Genomic DNA, 16,745 nt, shown 5'->3' with positions numbered 1-16,745 from the left:
CCTCACCTCAAAAGAAAGAATCAGAAACAGCCCTCTCTCCCACAGAGTTACAAAATCTGGATTACACTTCAATGTCAGAAAGCCAATTCAGAAGCACTATTCTACAGCTACTGGTGGCTCTAGAAAAAAGCATTAAGGCCTCACGAGACTTCATGACTGCAGAATTTAGATCCAATCAGGCAGAAATTAAAAATCAATTGAATGAGATGCAATCCAAACTAGAAGTCCTAACGACGAGGGTTAACGAGGTGGAAGAACGAGTGAGTGACATAGAAGACAAGTTAATGGCAAAGAGGGAAACTGAGGAAAAAAGAGACAATCAATTAAGGGACCATGAAGACAGATTAAGGCAAATAAATGACAGTCTAAGGAAGAAAAACCTACGTTTAATTGGGGTTCCCGAGGGCGCCGAAAGGGACAGAGGGCCAGAATATGTATTTGAATAAATCCTAGCTGAAAACTTTCCCAATCTGGGAAGGGAAACAGGCATTCAGATCCAGGAAATAGAAAGATATCCCCCCTAAAATCAATAGAAACCGTTCAACACCTCGACATCTAATAGTGAAGCTTGCAAATTCCAAAGATAAAGAGAAGATCCTTAAAGCAGCAAGAGACAAGAAGTCCCTGACTTTCATGGGGAGGAATATTAGGGTAACAGCAGACCTCTCCACAGAGACCTGGCAGGCCAGAAAGGGCTGGCAGGATATATTCAGGGTCCTAAATGAGAAGAACATGCAACCAAGAATACTTTATCCAGCAAGGCTCTCATTCAAAATGGAAGGAGAGATAAAGAGCTTCCGAGACAGGCAGGAACTGAAAGAATATGTGACCTCCAAACCAGCTCTGCAAGAAATTTTAAGGGGGACTCTTAAAATTCCCCTTTAAGAAGAAGTTCAGTGGAACAATCCACAAAAACAAGGACTAAATAGATATCATGATGACACTAAACTCATATCTGTCAATAGTAACTCTGAACGTGAACGGGCTTAATGACCCCATCAAAAGGCGCAGGGTTTCAGACTGGATAAAAAAGCAGGACCCATCTATTTGCTGTCTACAAGAGACTCATTTTAGACAGAAGGACACCTACAACCTGAAAATAAAAGGTTGGAGAACCATTTACCATTCAAATGGTTCTCAAAATATACCCTAAAAACTACAGAACACTTCTGAAAGAAATTGAGGGGGACACAAAGAGATGGAAAAATATTCCATGCTCATGGATTGGCAGAATTAATATTGTGAAAATGTCAATGTTACCCAGGGCAATTTACACGTTCATTGCAATCCCTATCAAAATACCATGGACTTTCTTCAGAGACTTAGAACAAATTATTTTAAGATTTGTGTGGAATCAGAAAAGACCCCGAACAGCCAGGGGAATTTTAAAAAAGAAAACCATATCTGGGGGCATCACAATGCCAGATTTCAGGTTGTACTATAAAGCTGTGGTCATCAAGACAGTGTGGTACTGGCACAAAAACAGACACATAGATCAATGGAACAGAATAGAGAACCCAGAAGTGGACCCTGAACTTTATGGTCAACTAATATTCGATAAAGGAGGAAAGACGATCCACTGGAAGAAAGACAGTCTCTTCAATAAATGGTGCTGGGAAAATTGGACATCCACATGCAGAAGAATGAAACTGGACCACTCTCTTGCACCATACACAAAGATAAACTCAAAATGAATGAAAGATCTAAATGTGAGACAAGATTCCATCAAAATCCTAGAGGAGAACTCAGGCAACACCCTTTTTGAACTTGGCCACAGTAACCGGAGAAGGACAAACAGTGTATGTTCTCATTCATTTGGGGAATATGAATAATAGTGAAAGGGAATATAAGGGAAGGGAGAAGAAATGTGTGAGAAATATCAGAAAGGGAGACAGAACATAAAGACTTCTAACTCTGGGAAATGAACTAGGGGTGGTGGAGAGGGAGGAGGGCGGGGGGTGGGGGTGAATGGGTGACGGGCACTGAGGGGGACACTTGACGGGATGAGCACTGGGTGTTATTCTGTATGTTGGTAAATTGAACACCAATAAAAATTAATTTATATAAAAAAAATAACAGAGAAGTGGTTTCAGGAAGCACCAACAGGGAAGTGGGTGAGTCAGACTGGGAAGGGAGAGAAGCCAGCACACAGTGAGCTGGAAGCCTGGAGCCCACTAACAGACACCTGGGGCTTGCCTCCCCATCACCTGTGGCTATGGGCAGCCCCAGGATGTTAGCTCCTGAACACTCTGGGCCTGCCTTCAAGTCCCTCCAAATTCCTGACTTATGGAAACAGTAAGAGATAGTAAAGGATCATTGCCATGTTAATCCACTAACTGTTGGGGTGATCTGTTATACAACAATAAATAACCAATATACTTGGAACCAAAAACCCTCAAAAAATTCCAATGTTCCCCTTCTCCTAGTGGATATATTCTAGAAATATCTGCATACTCCTTTGGGGAAGGATTAGAGGAATATCTACTCCATACTTTTGCTGCAGGGTCCTTCCTCAAGGAAACTTGGCTTCTCCTTTATTGGTCTCTGGGTCTGAGAACAGATTCAGTCCTGAACACTAGGCAAGGAATAGCCATTTCCACGGTTGTGGTAGATATCAACCTTCCGCTCGGTCTCTCATTATCTCATTGAGAACAAGTCAAGCAATATCCTTATGGGTTTCCTGTCCACCTCGACACTGGAGCTCCAGGTCTATTCACCCTCACCAGAGATCTCTGTGGGTCAATGTCTCCAGTGGCCATTCTGTTCTTGCTCTCTGTTATGGGAATTACCTGCAGCTACCTGGACTCAGAAGTGTGGAGTTGTGTCATATGTACTAATACTGGATGCCAGTTCATTACAGCATCTCCACCTCACCGACTTCTTGAGCTTCAAGAAGCCATGCTGTCAATGCATAGGGCTAGCTTCGGCTGTGCTTGCCAGCTTGCTAATTGCTGAGTCACAGAAATGTGGCTCTATGTCAATAAACTCCCATCTACGCTTATATTCATTGCTCCCTGGTCCTCACAACCTCCGTCGATGAGCCATTCCTGGGCATGTCCTACCCAGTCCTTGCCAGCATATGCCAGGCAGACCCTGCAGCACTTGGGACCATACCCTTTTCTTCCAGTAGCAGGGACAGGCTATTCTTCCCTGCTCAAGCCAGGCTAAGTTAGGACCCTCGCTCCTGAGCTCGAAGCCAGGAGGAAAGGCAGGAAAGTTCTTGGGGAAAATATACATCACCTTGCAGAGTATCTGCCCCATGTGAGGCCTCTCTGTGGTATACAGACAATGGGAGAGTGCTCACCACTGGCAATAAGGAGGGTGCCATCCCTGCCAGTCCTGAGGGCTCAGTGGATCAAGTTCATCCACAAAAAGGCCTCATCACAGGTTTCTGGTTTCCACTTGTTCTCTACCAGAGTCCTGACTTCAGCAGATGAGACCTGCCATTACTTGTATCTCTACCATCCCTACAACCAGGTTTGGGCTGGCTTTCCACATTCTCTCTGTCTAGGAGAGAAGGAGCTCTTCAAGAGCTTCCACAGAGACACCTGGCTTTCACTCTGTGCCCTGAATGATAACTGCCCAGCCTGGGCCTGCTACTGTCTTTCTTCTGGGCTACTATGGCAGTTACAATGAATCCTTACAATGGTCATTCCCCCTATATCTTCAGTCACTAGAGTTGCCCTCCAGCCTAGAGCCTGTCTTGGTCCAAAGCAGGCATAAGCCTTAGTAAATGTAATTGCACATAGCCTGGTAAGTCAACCCCCACTAGCCAGCAATGATGTCACCCAGAAGCCAAACCCGTCGTTCTGCTTCTGAAGCTTCTCCTGGCACCAATGTCTTAAGCTGGCTCCCTGACAAATAGATCTGGAGACAAAGATTTGGATGTAAGTGATTTACTTGGCAGGTAGACCAGGAAACACCAGCAGGGGAGTGGGAAGTGAGACGGAAAATGAAGAGAAGTCACTAATAGGATGTTCACAGCAATTTACCAATTTGGTCAACTTGGGTTCCATCTTGCTGCAATCTCTGGGAGCCAACATGACACGAGCTTCAGAATCCTCACCTGCTGTAAAGGCTGAGGCATTGTCCTCAACTCCCACTGACTCCTGGAGGTGTCACCCCAATGTGACCCCCAGGCAACTGAGAGAAAGCCCTCAGGCAGAGAGTAACAGGTATTTGCAGTCACCTGTCTACACAGACTAGAACCGTGCAGTGCTGCGAGATGGTTCAGGACAGTGACCACATCTGCTACAGCCTGCAGACGTTTTTAAATGAGCTGAGGCATATATACCTGCACAGGGACATGCTAGCAAGCCAATGCAAGACAGGTACTGGGGTAGAGGCAACAAGTGAAGATTGTGCAGGGTTGGGCAGCAGGGCATGATCTCTATGGAAGCAAGGGCCAGCCCAGGGAAACTGTGATGAGGAAGCAACACTAAAAATGCAGAGCAAAGTCCCAGGCCAGGGTGTGGGGGACGGGGGTAGGGGCCACAGTGGTGGCTCAGAGACTTGATTGTTTTATGTGTGAAGAAGCAAGTCAGAGAAGGCCCAGAGGAATGGAGGAAGGTGCCAAACAGGCACTATTCATCTCCTAGCATTGCCAAAGACCAGCCTCGGTTGGAAGAAGATGGTCAAGCTGATAAATGAGCTTTTACGAGCAGGCTCCACACTTAATCACATCAGCTGAACACATGACTTGATGAGGTCCCATTAGGAAAGAAACCAGTTTCCATACAACAAAAGCCAGTGGCCATCCCCACACAACATCAAAACTGTGCGTTTGAGGCACTTCAGTGAAACATCAATTAGTTCAGCAGGAAAACTAATAAATAAACAAAAAGCAGTAGCTCAATTCTCTTGGCAATATACTAAACAGCCAGCGATTGTGTTTAAGGAGAAGATTTTCACTCTTCAACCAGCCATTTTGACATTAGCTGGTTGTAGTTGTCTTGGCCAGTGTTACTTCCAAGCTACCTCCCAGCAAGGGGAGTTGCTATAGGAAGAACTGGTTTTGGAGTAGAGCAAGCCAACAGGTAAGCAGTTGCCATGAATGAAGCACCAAACAGAAGTCAAAACCAAGGGTAGAGTAAAGATCCTCCTTTACTGTCAGCCTCTGTCTTTGACCAGAATTTTCCAGATCACAATTCCCCAACATGACTAATCCTTGAATCATATCCACAAAGGTACTGGCAGGACCCATTTAATTTGTGGAGTCCAGTGGAAAATTAACATGAGGGTCTCCTTCTTTAAAAATGATTAAGAATTTCAAGATAGCAACAACAGATCATTAAACCAAGGTGGGGACTCTGGGTGAATACACAGGTGGCATGCTCATGAAGCCAGCCTGGACAACAAGGTAGTGTGCAGAGAGCCCGGGGCTGAGAGTCGGTAGCCTCAGGTTTGGTTCTCAACATGCCATGTGCTTGCTGGGTGACTATGGGTGAGTCACTTAGCTTCTCTGGGTCATCTAACAACCCAAGATAAAGAACAAAGATGTGAGGAAAATTCAAGTTTTCGAATCTAGTTTGCGATTCATAAATACAATCTTTTAGGAATCAGTATTCCTATAAATATGTACATACTTAACCTTGAGAAAGTTTTATTTTCAACCAATATCCATTCTTTGTCTGCCTCCTCCTGCCAGTGTGCCAGGTTCTGGGGATGATGAGTAGGGAAATTCACTTCTTTATGGGATTCATACTCTCCAAATCCCCATATCCAGGCATAGGACAATGGTAACTAGCAGAGTATATTCACCAATGGTACCTCCCAAAGGTGTTGCCCTAAAATATTCTAATCTTGAAAGCTGCCCTTCTGGAATTGCCTTTAGAGTCAATGTCAAACCACCAAGGAGGTTAACCCCATTGCATTACAGTTGCTCCTATTTGTGGGCCACTCACTTGATTATCTATCTTGTTTAGTAGTTTTAATTTAGAGTGATTTGGGATCATTTCAAACATTTCAGCCCATCCTCAGAGATTTTTTAAAAACATTTGTTTAGTGTTTCACATTTTGCACAATAAATTTCACATTTCCTTGGTTCTCCAGATCAATGGAAGTACTTACAATAGAAGTAACTATTATTTTTATCGCCATTTCGTGTATGAGATCTTGTTTCTAGTGAAAATAGCCAAAGTAATATACAAACTAGCCCTGGAATCAATTCTTGAAATATGCCAAAAATTTTTTGGAGAAATGGCAACATCGTTGGAATATGTTAATGTGGTAACATATATATTAATATGTTATATTAATGTGGTAACTTCAAAGGGGAAGCATTTTCCTTAAGTATGAGTTCTGGTTGACTAAAATAGCTACACCGTTTTAATCACACTCGTACATTCACAATTCATGAGATGTGGGCACACATGAAATGGATTGGAATTACTGTTCTGGAACAGTAGAATTTTTTCTCGAGGTGAAATCTTGCACAGAAGTACAATATGCTATATAAAACGGACTGGCTGGATTAAAACAAGGTAGGGTAGCCTCATCCATCTGACTACTCCCCACCCCCTTCCTCTCCTGATGTGTTCTCATCCTTGGAACCCTAGGGTCCCTCATGATACTGTTAGAGGATTCAAGTGAGCTGTAGAAAAATTGGTTCTAAAATAAATAAATAAATAAATAAATAAATAAAATAAATAAATAAATAGGAAAAAAAGAAAAATTTGTTCTAAAATGTTATGTTTGACTGGGGAAAGTGGCTTGTTGATTCAGTGAGGAAAAGAAAGCATATCAATTAATGCTGAGAAACAATAATTAGTTGATCGAGAAAATGCAACAGATTAAAATAAGATTAATCATATTTTGAAGATTAATCATATTTACGTACCTGAAGCACAAAAAGTATAGATGAGATTCTCTTGAAAGCACAAATATTCCCACCCCTGCTTATACTCTAGTTTATACTGTAGCAGAGGTAAATTTGTGATTCTCCTCAACAAACATGGTTCATCTTAAAAAGAGTGGTACACAGCTCTTTGCAATTTGTGAAGAGCAAAACAATTTCCTGTTTTCCACAGAAGTCCTCCAGGTGGAGGGAGTGGGTCAGGAGGCCTTGGTAGCACAGGCCCAACAGATACAAGTGGGTACTAATGGTTCCTTTAGGTGATAGCTTTGTCCTGTGGGGTGTGGGTGAGGGATGCATGAAACTTCAATTCAGCCAAGGCCTTAGAGCCCTTGGCTCCCTACCACTTCCCAAATTGAGGCTGCTGTGTCCCAGTAAAGATGCATTCTCCGACTTTTGTGCAAACAGCCATATTTCAGATAGATGGGGAGTAGAAATCAAGACCCGACTCCTTTGTCTCAGGCAGATCAACTCTATGCAAGCACGTTCATCAGTGCTGAGAATGTAAAAAACCTGCCAAATGCAAAATGCAAATAAACTTTGAACACTTAAAAAAAAAAAAAGACCAAATAAACCTTAAGAGGCATAGATATGCAATCAGAATGAGATTTATTTAAAAGAGTGTCCCAGTTGGGTTCAGGGTAGAGGTGGGGGAAGGATGGCTTAGTTCTTGGAACTTAGCCCAGGAACAAAAAATATGTTGGCTTTCTAGTTTGCCTTTATGAGACCAGATGATGAAATGATGCAAAAAAGAATAACACAGCATGGAGTACTTGCCTGTGCTCAGTGCTTACTGTACATTCTTTCCCATCATTTCACAAGAGCCTTCAGTGAGCCAGATTCCCTGAGTCCCACTCTAGTGATAGCGAGAGCCTGAGATCTGGAGGGACTGAGGAGCCTGTCTACGTGGCAGGTAGGAGCCAAGGCTGCCTCACTAACCCAGTACTTCTGATTCCTAGTTCTGCGCTCTTTGGCCTTTGTACCACACTACCTGCCACACTGAATGGGCAGACTCTGTTATTTTGTCCATTCTATTGTGGAAGGTGGAGAGCGGCCAAGTAGGAAGACAGTCCCGTGACTTCTCAGCCCTGAGACACAATAATGCAGATGCTCAGGCCTGGCAACAACCACCAACCCATCCTGGCTCACAAAGCTTCTCACTCTGTATCCATAATCCACAGGGATCCAGGAGAAGCATGGGAGGGCCGACTGGGCATGGTGGCCCCAGCGGGAAGCCAGGGTGGGCCCTGCCATCTTCTCTCTGAGACCCAGGACACCTCCCTTTGGGTATTTACCTCTTGGCTCTTTCCAGAACACACTGCAGAGCAAATAGCTACGGAATTTCCTATGAACACATGGGTTTTACTACTCTCTTCCTGCTTTAGGGATTTTGAATACATTTATATGGTTCTTGTAAATGCTAAAGATAAGGCATGGAATGCAGCTCTTATCCCCTCCCTCCCTTCCTCCAATTTTTAGTCCTCCTAATACAGGAATGGGTCAGACTCCACCCATTATAGATGAATGTACTACCATAAAAATCTGAAAAAAAATCCAAACCACCTTGCCAATACCCTCAGAAATCAAGACTTTCCACAGGGGGTGGAGAATGTCCTGCATTCTACTTTTAGATTAAAAAAATCAGAAGAAGCAGAAAAAAAAATAGTTTAAAAAAACATCCATTCCTGTTCAAAGAATAAAAAATTAATAGCAGCTTTTGGGCTTCAGGTCAAAGCAATATTATGAGTTTACCCTTTGACTCTCTCCTGCTTTGCAAGCATAGTAGTTATAGATGACTCTTTTTTAACCTAAAAAAGACAAGGTCACAATTAGAATCAAAATAAACACATCTAAGGACTAGAAAGTGAACACAGTGGTAAGTGCTGATGTCACAAACTTGTGGAGCTCCAAGCAGAGGAAACCAGAACTCAACCATGGGGGGAGCTGACACTGAACACTTTCCTGGAGGCCAGCTTCAGGGGGAGTGGGGCAGGGAGGACAGAACACAGCCCGTGTCATGATTCATCCTCACAGCTGGGGAAGGAGCCAAGAAAGTGTTCACCAGTGAAGGTATCACCAAGGAACGGAGGAGGCCCCGGTCAGAGAAATAGGCCATCTTGGCTGGGCAGCTGGAGGCAACGAGAAAACCAAGGAGGTGTGCAATGAGAGAGATGGAGAGAAATCAGAAACAACTCCAGGCCAGATGGTTTTACAAACAAAATTCTAAGGGACACAGGAGATGCAGCTCTAAGACAGTGTTCCCACCAACTCCATAATCAACAGATAAGCCTACTCTTTGTAGAATGCATGTAATAGAAACAATCTCAAAAAGAATTTAAACGGAGCATGTTTTGGATGCCTGGGTGGCTCAGGAGGTTAAACGTCTGCCTTTGGCTCAGGTCATGATCCTGAGGTCCTGGGATCGAGTCCCAAGTAGGGCTCCTTGCTCAGTGGGGAGTCTGCTTCTCCCTCTGCTCCTCCCCATTGCTCATGCCCTCTCGCTCTCGCTCTCTCTCTCAAATACATAAATTAAAAATCTAAAAAAAAAAAGAGCATGTTTAAGTTCTTGAAGATATAAAGGAAGGCAAGCCAAGATATTAACCAGATTTTATGAAACAAAACTAGAATGCGACGAAATAGAAAAGGTTAGGGGTAAGAACCAACTAGAAATCCTGGAAATGAAAACTATAATAATTGAGGTAGCAGTCTGTACAGGATACTCTCAGCTCAGAACACATCCAACCATCCCTCACACATAATTTCACTTTCAGAATATGAACCAAAGATACTTAGTCGTCAAAGTTTCAGTTGTGTGTCTGTGTGTGTCTGTGTGTCGGCAGGGGTGGGGCTGGGAGGAGTGAGGCAGGGGAAAGAGGTGAAGGTGTTGAAGGTGGCGGCACCTGGAACCCCACCCCTGCTTTGTGACCAGCATTATTTAACCTCACTGGAACCTCAAAGCCTAATCATCACAGTGAGGACACTAATGGCCACTACAGGGTTGTGGCAGAGACGGTGGGCATTTTATGTGTACTACCTAAAAGCAACCTATCAAGGAAGAAAAGTACATCAACACTTTTTGTTAAAAATTGTATTTTTTATTAATAAAAAAAAGACCATGGTACATTACGCATCGCCTTCCTTTGTTATCAGAGTGGTGTACTCTCTGGATGTTCTGCTCATGGAAATTTCCTGTAGGTAGGTCCTTCCTCACTCCTATCCCTAGACGCTTTTCCTGGGACCCTATGGGTCCTTCACTTCCATTCCACATGGCAAGAGAGAACCAGAGCCAGATGGCCACCCTGATGTTTCACTTGCTCACTTGACAGGATAAAAAGGTTTCAGAATGACTTAATCCTCTTACGCCCTAGAGTCTTCTTTCTAAGTGCTCCTTCTTAATTCAATCAAAACTTATCTGTGTTAATACATGTGTATGTCTGCTCTGGCCTTAGAGATTGGTCTGCTTGGCATGCACCCATCATCTGATCACTGAGATGCCGGTGTCCATTCCCAACCCTGGTTAGTGGACACTGACGTTATGGCTGACTGGGGAAGAGCTCATTTCCAGTAGCTGATGCCCTCTCCCTGCAGGCAAATAGAGAGTCCTGATTAAATAAAACCCAGAAGAATTAGATCTTCCAAGATAAGTAGAACCAGAAACACCTATGCCTGACTGCCTAGGGCTGCGTCAGCAACTCTAAGGAGAGGGAGTTAATGTGAAGAATTCCCTATGTCCAAGGCGGCCTTGGCATGGGAAATGGAGGAACAGCCTTCGTATAAGGAGATGCCCTGATAACTTTTCTCTTCCTTACTTACCGGCAAATTTTTTTAATCCTAAAATATTTCAAGCACCGCAGATAGCAGATGTCAACATCTTGCTAAATTTATGTCAGGCCCATCAATCTAAGAAATAAGATGTTATAGATGTGACCAAAATCCAACCCCAAAGCTTCCCCTCCACAACCCCAGCCCCCCACCCTCCACCTCAGGGTCTTCCCCAGAGAGAGCTGCTAGTTAATATGCATGCTTTATTTATTTTGTTTACTACACATCCATAGCCATAAACTATATACCATCATGTGTTTTAATGAATGGTATCCATACTCTTTCATATCTTCATTTTTTTCTTTCAGTATTGTGTTTTTGTGACTTGTCTCATTCATTTTTGCCACACATGGTTATAGGGTTCCAACAATACACCAGGCACTGTTTTAGGTGCTGGGGGGTAGGATTAGGAAAAAAAGACAAGACAGAGACAACCTACCTTCATGAGATAGACAGTAGAGAAGATTAAAATGTCAAATATGAATATGAGATCATCTCTATGATATATATGAAATATAGTGTACATGGAAAATTGCACTATGGTAGTGGTAAGTACTAAGGAGAACATTTAAGGAAGGAAAGGGGATAGAGGGTGTGTTTGGGGGTGGGGAGCAAGGTTGGCAATTCAGAAAGGGCACAGTGCTTCCAGTTAACCACTACCTGGTATTATCCCTGGTGAAATGATGACTCTTCCACAGGGGGGCTGGCTTACAATACACATCCCTGCTCTGGGCTCCTTTGGGAACTGCTGAGTCAGAGCATATGCGCATCTTCAAACACCATCCACCCCACTTCCCTCAGGGATCCGTCATGCCAATGCATACTCCCACCAGCCAGGTATCAGGATCTCCACTTCTCCCCATCCTTGCCAGTTCTTACCAGATTTCTAAATTTGGCCTTTCTGAAGAGTATAAGTGATAACTTCTTAATTTTTATTTCCCAGATTGGGAGTGTGGCTGAGATCTCCATACTGACACACTTAGATTTCCTTTCCAGAATTGTCTGTGCACATCCTTTCCTCATGTTTCTATAGGATTGTTTTCCTTGTATTCATTTGCAGGATTACTTTACATGCGTGGATCAATTCTGTTACTTTATAGGGTTTGCAGTTATATTCTCCCTCTCTCTGGCTTGTCTCTTTACATTAAAACCATCTACTCAAAATGTTCATGCCTGTCATTTGTTTCATTTGTGCCTTTCGTTTCTTAAAAACAGCTTCCCTGACCGTAACATCATAAAACATATTCAGCTATATTTTCTTCTAAAAAGTTAACAGCTTCTATATAAGTCTGTAATTTGTGAATGAAGTAAGATAAAAATCGATTTTTCTTTTTCTCTATGGGCAGTCAATTGGCCCAGTCCTGTCTATGAACAGTCGTCTCTGTTAACAGTCTTGATTGGTAATGACACTTTACTGTTACCAAATATGTATTACTGAATTAATAATCTGCTCCACTGGTCTGTTTCTCTATACCTTACCAGTTCTGCTGCCTTTATCATTATTATTTTATAAGTCTTGGTATCTGCAACAACCCCTCATGCCTCCCCATCTTTAGTCTTCCACAAAACACTTTTTCTATTCTTGGCCTTTTCCACTATACCATAATAATTCTAGGATCAGTTTGGAAAATTCCCAGTCAGGAATGGAATTGCATTGCATTTATAAATTAATTTAGGAGAACTATTAACCTTACAATATTGAGCCTTTCCATCATGAAGGTATTTTTGTTTACATAGATCTTTTTTTGTTGTCTTTCAATAAATGTGATTTCTTATAAAGACCTCTTATTTTTGCCACATTGTATCCTATTGCCGCTTTTTGTTGTTAGTCAGAGAATATTGTCTGTAATACCATTTACTAATAATTATGGAACTATTAGGTTTTGAACATTGGTCTTATATCTAGCAACCTTGCTAAATTCTCCCAGTAGTTTATCTGCAACTTAGTTAGCTTATTCAATAGTTTGTCTACAAGTGGCAGCACATATTTTCAACATATTTTCTTGAAATATTGTTAGTTAGGATTTTGTCTTTTCCAACCATCATAGTTCTTGTTCTTATTACTAGAACTTCAGGGCTAATATTAAATAGAAGTTGTGATGTCAGGTATCCTTAGCTTGATATTAATTTTAAAAGGAATGCTTTGGATATTTTACCAGTAAATAATGTTTATTGTGGGTTCTTGGTAGGTTATTAAGTTAAGAAACTTCCCTTCTAGTCATGGTGTACTAAGGATTTTCATTAGGAATGGTTTTTGAGGGGATCCCTGGGTGTCTCAGTGGTTTAGCACCTGCCTTCTGCCCAGGGTGTGATCCTGGAGACCCGGGATCAAGTCCCACATTGGGCTTCCTGCATGGAACCTGCTTCTCTCTCTGCCTGTGTCTCTGTCGCTCTCTTTGTCTTTCATGAATAAAAAAATAAAATCTTAAAAAAAAAAGGAATGGCTTTTGAATGATATAAAATTTATTTCCTGCATCTATTCAAATGATTACATTATTTCATCCCTTGATTTGTTAATGTGTTCAGTTACCCTTCTTGTATTCCAGGAAAACCCCAGAATTTGGTGATAGAGTATTTTGTGTATTGCTGGATTTATTTTGCCCACATTTCATTTAGAACTTTGTATCGATATTCATAAGTGAAATTGTTCAATAATTTTCCTTCATCTTACTCTTCTTTGGGCTTTGGTATTAGGGTTATATGAACTCATAAAAGAAGTTAGAGGAAGGTCTTTCCCTTTTTTCCTTATTCTGGGAACAGTTGTCATAAGATAAAAAGTATTTGTCTCTTAGAGTGTTGGAGAATTCCAGGATTCTGTTTGTGTTAAAGAAGGGAAACAACTAGATCCTCAACTTTAAATTCATTTTCTTAATGGGTTATAGATCTAGTAAGGTTTTCTATCTATTATCAAGCAAATTTTTAGAAGTTAGATTTTTCTAAGAAACTCTGACCTCAATTGTCATATTTTTATTGATAGACTTTGCTTAAGGTTTTTAATATGTGAACTAGGTCTCCTTTTTTTCTAGCTAAACTTTGTGAGTAATCTATTTATTAGTCTTTTCAAAGAACTAGCTGTTTGGATTTAGTAATTTTTTTCAATTCTATTTTTTGTGTTCTATTTTGTTAATTTCTGTTCTTGAGGAGTTATTCTCTTATACTTCCTTTCTATTTAATCTGTTGCTGTTTTTCCTAATAACTATATTGCTTCATTTCATTACATTTAAAGATATAGATTCATTTTTAAAAATTGTTTTAGTGGGATGCCTGGGTGGCTCAGTGGATGAGTGTCTGCCTTCCACTCAGGGTGTGATCCCAGAGTTTCGGATCAAGTCCCACATTGGGCTCCCTATAGGGAGTCTGCTTCTCCCTCTATGTCTCTGTCTCTTTCTCTCTCTGTGTCTTTCATGAATAAATAAAATCTTTTAAAATAAATAAATAAATAAATAAATAAATAAATAAATAAACTGTTTTAGTATGATTAATTTTTTAGATTTTATTATATCTCTCACAAGTATAATTAATTTTTTAGATGTTATTATAATTCTTTTTTTGACCATCAATTATTTAGAAGTGGGTTTTAAAATTTAACAAAGTGAGTTTTGCATGTTTTCTTGAGATATTTATTTTCCCCCCTCATTATAGAGAATATGGGGTATCATATATTAAATGTTTAATATTTTTGAAGTTTTCTCTGTTTTTATAAATTATATTCATGGATGAATGTGAATTTCTGAATTGTTGAGAGAGAGGTTCTCTATATAAAGACAGATATAGATACAGACATAGATATTTAGACCACCAATATATAAGCTTTGTCATTATACTTCAATTCCCTGTATCATTTTAATTTTTTGCCTATTTCATCCATCAAGGCAAGGCAAAGGTTGTTAGAATGTCCTACCAAGATTATAGATTTGTGAACTTCCTTATAATTCTATCCATTTTGTATTTATATGATTTGGAGCTAAATTATTAGTTACTTAAAAGTTCAGAATTTTCATGTCTTATGCTGGAGTTTTCTTTGATCATTATGTGACAAGCCTCTTTATTCTTAATAGTGCTTTTCTGCCTTAAGGTGTATCTTTTCTGTTATTACTATAGCTTCTCAGTTTACTGTGAACAATTCTGTGTCATTATGTTTTAGGTCTATTTCTAGTAAACAGCATAAGATAGGATTTTTAAAAATCCAGTCCGAGCCACTATGTTGTATCTGGTAGTAAAATACATTCAAATGTAGCACCTTTAGTAAAAATATTAGATTTACTTTTATCACTCTCATTTTTCATGATATTCATCCTCACTGAGACTAACAAAAGCAAAGAGAATTCATTGTCAGCACACCTGCACTATAAGAAGTATTAAAGCAACTTCTTGAGGCAAAAGAAAAATGATACCAGATGGCAATTTTGATGTACAAAGAAATGAAGTGGGCCATAATTGTAAATAAATGGGTAAATATAAATGGCATATTTCTCATGTTTGAATTTATTTAATTGATAATTGACTGATTAGAATAAAAGTAATGGGAATATATTGTGCAGTTTATAACATATGTAGGACAATTTACAACAAGAGCATGCAGGATGGAAGTGAATCCTAACTGTACTGTACTGTACTGTTGTAAAGTTCCTACATGTACTTGCAGTGACTTAATGTTATTTAAGATAGACAATTTTAAAAGAACAATGTCCATCATAAAGTCCACATCAACCACACACACACAAGAAGAGGTGTACATAAAAAGGCAGTAGGGGAGATAAGATGGAATCATTAAAAATACTTAATCCAAAAGAAAGCAGATAAAGAGAAAAAAGAAACATAAACGTAGACAAGATGGAACAAACAGGAAAGAGATAACAAGATGATAGATTTAAACCCAATGACATGATGAAGTATTTTGAGTGTACATGTTCTAACCAATGCAGTTAAAAAGCAGAGATTATCGTATTGGGGGAAAAAAGAAAAAGTAAGACCTGACCACATGCCCTTTGAAGCAATCCACTTCATGTATAAAGTCAGATTTTAAAAGAATGGAAAAGATACTTCACACAAATAGTAATCAAAAGTAAGCTGGGGGGGGGGGGGTAGTACCTGGGTGGCAGAGTCACTCAAGCACCCAACTCTAGATTTGGCTTAGGTTGTTCACCTTGGGGTCATGAGACTCTGCACTGAGTGCAGAGTCTGCTGGGGATTTTCTCCCTCTCCCTTTGCCTCTCCCATTCATGGTCTCTCTCTGTCTCAGATAAATAAATCTTGAAAAAAAAAAAAGTAAGCTAGAATGGCTATGTCATTGTCAAAGTAGACTTTGGAGAAATATATATTATTAGAGATTATATGAGGTAAAGAAGGACATTTCATAATGATAAGGAAATCAATTCACCATGAGGATAATAAAACTAAATGTGAATGCCCTCTTTTGCAGAGCTTCAAAATACATGAAGCAAAAACTACTGGAAGTGAAAGGAAAAATAGACAAGTACGCAATATAATTGAAGATTTCAACACTCCTTTCTCATAACTGTTAGAATAAATAGAAAATCAGTAATTATCTAGAATATTGACAACTTGGAACACCTGGGTGGCTCAGTGGTTGAGCATCTGCCTTCGGCTCAGGGCATGATCCTGGAGTTCCAGGATCGAGTCCCATGTTGAGCTCCCTGCATGGAGCCTGCTTCTCCTCCCTCTGCCTGTGACTCTGCCTTTTTCTTTCTCTGTGTCTCTTGTGAATAAATAAATAAAATCTTTTTTTAAAAAAATAGAGTATTGACAACTCTATTGACCAATTTGACCTAATCAATCATTTAGAGAATACTCCACCAACAATGGCAGAATTACACATTCTTTTAAAGGGCACACAGGTGATTCCCCAAGATAAACCAAATCCTGGGCTATAACACAAGTCTCAATAAATTTAGAAGAACTGGAATTATGCAAAGTACATTATTTGAACACAGTGTAATTTCACACAACCACAAATCAATAACATATATATTTGGAATATGATCAAATATTCAAAATTTTAGGAACACACTTCTATATTACCCATAAGTCAAAGAAAAAAAAGTTGAAG

This window comes from Nyctereutes procyonoides, unplaced genomic scaffold (genome assembly GCF_905146905.1).
Source record: "Nyctereutes procyonoides isolate TBG_1078 unplaced genomic scaffold, NYPRO_anot_genome, whole genome shotgun sequence".
Lineage (NCBI taxonomy): Eukaryota > Metazoa > Chordata > Mammalia > Carnivora > Canidae > Nyctereutes > Nyctereutes procyonoides.
Note: the sequence above shows the minus strand (reverse complement) of the source record.